The 4,670-nt window shown below is 37.3% G+C and overlaps 2 long non-coding RNA genes across 2 annotated transcripts in view; one reads left to right on the top strand and one right to left on the bottom strand.

Annotated features, from left to right (window-relative positions):
* LOC116688263 (uncharacterized) overlaps positions 1 to 3,162 on the top strand; it is a 15,117-nt gene extending 11,955 nt beyond the window's left edge. The window contains exon 3 of the long non-coding RNA XR_004331744.1: positions 3,078 to 3,162. This is a non-coding gene — a long non-coding RNA (uncharacterized LOC116688263). The remainder of the gene's footprint in view (positions 1 to 3,077) is intronic.
* Positions 2,611 to 3,226, bottom strand: LOC116688262 (uncharacterized). The gene is made up of 2 exons (XR_004331743.1): positions 3,138 to 3,226; positions 2,611 to 2,727 (listed from the first exon to the last, which is right to left on the bottom strand). It is a non-coding gene; the product is annotated as an uncharacterized LOC116688262 (long non-coding RNA).
* Between the last annotated feature and the right edge of the window lie 1,444 nt (positions 3,227 to 4,670).

Below are 4,670 nucleotides of genomic sequence, written 5' to 3'. Positions count from 1 at the left end.
CCTGACCTCAACAAAATTTATGGATGGACCTTAAAAGAGCAGTGCGTGACAGACAGCCCAGGAATCTCAAAGAACTGGAGACGGGAAGGAGAATGGGTGGAATAACTCAAACAAGAATTAAATACTCTTGGCTGGCTACAAGAAGCGTTTCCAAGCTGTGATACTTGCCAAAGGGGGGGGGGGGGGGGGCGTAGAAGGTATAACTCGCAGGGTGCCGAACTTCTGCAGACGATATTTTTTTGTTTTCTGTATTTTGAAAGTGTAAATGATGAAAAAAAATCTTACATTTTCTGACTCATATACGAATGTCTAACTGTCATTTGAGCCTTTTGGAGATTTTTTCCATCTTTTCTTGGCTTCTTTATGCACATTAATACAAATTTTTACCTGGTGTGCCCAAACTTTTGAACCCCACTGTATTAGCTTTAGCCTGGTTGGTAGCAGCTTTCTGCGGGGAAAATGTCCAGGAGACGTTGGGATTATGTTGTTATGTCAGTTGATTTAGTTCATATTTGCAGCAAACATTAAAACAGTCCCTTCAGGATTTCGCAAAGTTGCGATTCGCGCCAATTCAACTAATCGCCGCGGCTTTGGTTTGACCTGCAATTTGAACCAATCGCCGCAATTGTTCCCCACATTTGACCAATAACCAGAGTTTCATGCAACTTCAACCAATCCCAGCAGTCCCATGTGCGAGACTGTGTATCAGTATGTGACTCTGAGAGCTAATGACCAAGCGGAAGTGAGAAGGGGTTGACGTCACACATACGTCGCCAAATTCAATTCCTCGATTCAGATATAAAGGCGAGACGCGTGTAACTTGAATATCTCACGTTCACCAACAAAACGTACGGCAAAAGACATTTCTTACTGTCCTCCCAACCTGTATACACTTTAACATTAATGTACGCTGTAACAATTTTCACTCTGAAGCTGCTGAAAGCGACTGCTGTCTCAATACTGTCGGCTCTCTGCAGCGGTCGGGGCCGCTCAGTTCCCCCCGCAACTGACACACACACACACACACACACACACACACACACACACACACACACACACACACACACAGTGGATGCAGGGAAAACTGGAGATGAGACGTACAGGATGATCTAAATTGAGGACATCTACGCTCGTTATTGTAAGTGCAATGATAAGTTAAAGTCCAATAAGTGCTTTTATTAAACCGTATGTGTCCCAGGCCAGGATAGGAAATTACCTAACAATGTCAAGAACAACAAGCTACTGACATGTTCAAATTTGATTCATTCAAGAAATTCTTAGTTTTTGTCTTAAATCCACCAGTCACTTTCATTTTCAGCACCCTCAGCCTAATTGGTTACTGAATTTTTAACCCGTGTATAATCATTTGTTTGATAATTTGATATGTCCTCTTCTTAAATAAACTGAACGGAGTTGAACTTAGACATTTATTTTCTTCTTATTTTACAGGTTTATTCTTTTTAATGACACGCTTATGACATCATACTTCAGTTTATCACAAACATTCAACATCAATGTTTGTCAGCATGACAACTAAATGCCTTATCTTACCCCCTACCCTCACTCACACCAACCATAACCTAATTCTACCCCTAATCCTAAAACCGAGTCTTAACCCTCAAACAGCCCTTTAAAGTTCTGGGGTCCAACGTTTTGGCTGCACAAAGCTGTCCGGACCCCACAAATATACTGAACTCAAGAAAATACACACACACACACAGTGTTTATGATTAATGATCCCAAATCTTTAACTATCTGTGGAATGTCCTATAAATAACTGTTACTGACTTATTTCCAGTGATGCTGAGATATAATCTGAGGTACAGTTGGAGGTTAAAGAACATGACCATGTGGAATAATTCATTATTACCTGACCTGACTACTTTATGAATGAGTGAACATAATAATTAATTACAAACTTTTAATGCCAAACACACGACAAGACAAAAGGGAATGTATAACATTAACCTTTAACAAGTGATGTGTGAATAATGTAAGCAAAAGGCTATTTGTTTTCCAACTTTATTTAAATTTTTAACAGGTGAGCAAAGCATAGTGAAAACAGCGTGTGACTTTTGCAAAACGCTGTTTTACAATAGAAATATCAGAGTAAATGGAAATGTGGAAACATGAGAAAAGCAACAAAAAGTGGTTTAAATGTCAAAATAAAAGCATGATGTGTCAACAATTACAGTTTATGTTGAACATGACAGCAGTAAAAACATCAGGTAGTAATAGATTACTCTGGTTCATCAGGTAGTAATAGATTACTTTGGATTACTTAGGTTCAAACTCTTCAAAGTGAATAGGATTGCCTTTTGTATCACATCCGATTACAATCGTCTTTTCCGTTTTAACTTCTCCTTCTTTGTACTCACAGTCGGGAGACTTGGCTTTCTTTTGAGCCATTTCCTTCGTCTGTTCGCAGTGAATAAGGGTAAAGGTCCCTGTGCTTCGATGCAGATTACTCTTAGGGTTCAGTAATGGTGTTTTACAGACGCCTGTCACAGTGTCCAAAGACGCTTTGATGAAGGTGTTGGACCACTTACAGCCACCGTTGTCTTTCATTATTCCTCTGCCGTTAATCACGTTGGCACAGTCGCTTTCATGCATCTCATCAGCGATGTGTTGGTTAGTAAACCAAGCAACATCGTGTTTCACTTTATCAGAGAGCACGGCAGCAGAGATCAGCAGAACACCGGCAAAGATCGAGATCTTCATGTTTATCTGGAGACCCCAGAGTTATAAAAGCTGTTAGACTTTACTCTGACATATCTAACATCTCTTATGTTATCATATAAAAGCTGTTAGACTTTACTCTGACATATCTAACATCTCTTATATTTTCATGTAAAATCTGTTAGATACTTTACTCTGACATATCTAACATCTCTTATGTTATCATATAAAAGCTGTTAGAGACTTTACTCTGACATATCTAATACATATTATATTATCACATAAAAGCTGTTAGAGACTTTACTCTTACATCTCTTATATTATCATGTAAAAGTTGTTAGATTAGTAATGCTCTGTGTCAGAGTAAAGTTTCTAAGTCCTGATGCAGCCAAAATAAGATATAATCATACAGAATGTAAATGTGTTAAAGACAGAATAATAATATAAAGTATATTTACCTGAATGACAGGAGAGAGATGAGTTCTAGAGTCAGCAGCAGGAGGAATACCTGGAATATCACATGATAACACACTTCATTACAAAGATTATACAGAAAAACCAAACATGTGCTGGTCATATGGATCATAACAGACAAGTTACATCATTGATAACTTCTTAAGAAAGAGACAGACAAAGATGCTACAACTAAAGAATTAAAGTGACAAAAAAGCCTAAAAAAAACCCAGATGTTTGAAAAATGCGCCTAATGTTTCAAAACTCATTTAACTTTAAGGTTCTTCAGAAAACAGAATAAATCTACAAGAACTGGGAAAAAGAGAGAAATTCGCCAAATACGCAGAAACATTGTAAAAATGCTCCAAAACAGTGAAAAAAGTTGCAAGAACTGCTGAAAAAGCAAAAAAATTTAAAAGCATGAATATGAAAACAGAAACATGAACAACATGAAAAGGTCTTTGTGAAAAGTTTCTTTCTCACAGCTGAAACAGAATCTAAACCAATCAGAGAAGTTTTAACGTCTCAAAGACAGAAAATAAAAAGTAGATTTACCTGAAAAACAGGAGAGAGATAGAAAAGTCTGAGAACTCCTCGACCTTTATACTGTAAAATATTAAAATATAATATAATACACGCCCACTTTATCTTTCAAAGGCTCAACTGCAGATAACATATTATAATATCATACTTTCGGACATTTAGTGTGTACTTTCAGACATTTAGTTTGTACTTTTTCGTGGTGAAAGTCTTGTTTTCTCCAGGACATAAACACCTGTTTCCTGGCTGAAATGTAAATGAAATGTAATTTTTAAAATGTGTTTTCTCCTCCGTTATGAATTGAACTCCTACTGTCTCTACGTCCGTTCTGATATCTTCTCTTCCTTCACACACGTAGTCTGTTCTTTCTCAAACTGGATGCAAAACGCTGAGAGCTTGGTTTGCTGTGGTCGTAAAACTCTAAAGCGGCTTTGTGTAAAGTGAGAGATTAAGTGTGAGGCCGTCCAACCGTCTCCCTCTGAGTACAGGCTTTATACCACATGAACCAGAAATATGACTTTATTGACACATCTAAAGTCCTGAGAAGGTGGGAAATACAGAAACATAACAGGTGATGCCACAATTCCTGGAGTTATAAATATACATTTTTCAGAAACGTGTAAAAGCTGCTGTGTGCTTATATTCAACACCAGCAGGGTCAAGAACCAGAACCTCAGTTTTCATATGCTATCGACTCTTTATGAAGACTAAAGTCTATAGTCTTGGATTGCAGCTTGTGTTAAAGTGGAATGGATAAATTTGAAAGATATGCAGCATTATGATGTTAAAATAATGTGTTAACTTCTACATGTTGGATGGTTATGATGCTTTTAAGGAGAGACACTAACAGACAGAAACATCATCTTTACCTTCATTAATCTTCCATAACATGACTTCTTGTTTCTCTTTTCAGAAAACATTCATGTTACTATTCTTTGTCTGTTTGGGTCTGCAGATGTCTCCTACATTCATCAAAAGTTAGCGTTAGATAACATCTC

The sequence above is a fragment of the Etheostoma spectabile genome, chromosome 4, assembly GCF_008692095.1.
Source record: "Etheostoma spectabile isolate EspeVRDwgs_2016 chromosome 4, UIUC_Espe_1.0, whole genome shotgun sequence".
Taxonomy (NCBI): domain Eukaryota; kingdom Metazoa; phylum Chordata; class Actinopteri; order Perciformes; family Percidae; genus Etheostoma; species Etheostoma spectabile.
The sequence above is the reverse complement of the archived record's forward strand: the minus strand, read 5'-3'. Positions and strand labels throughout refer to the sequence as shown.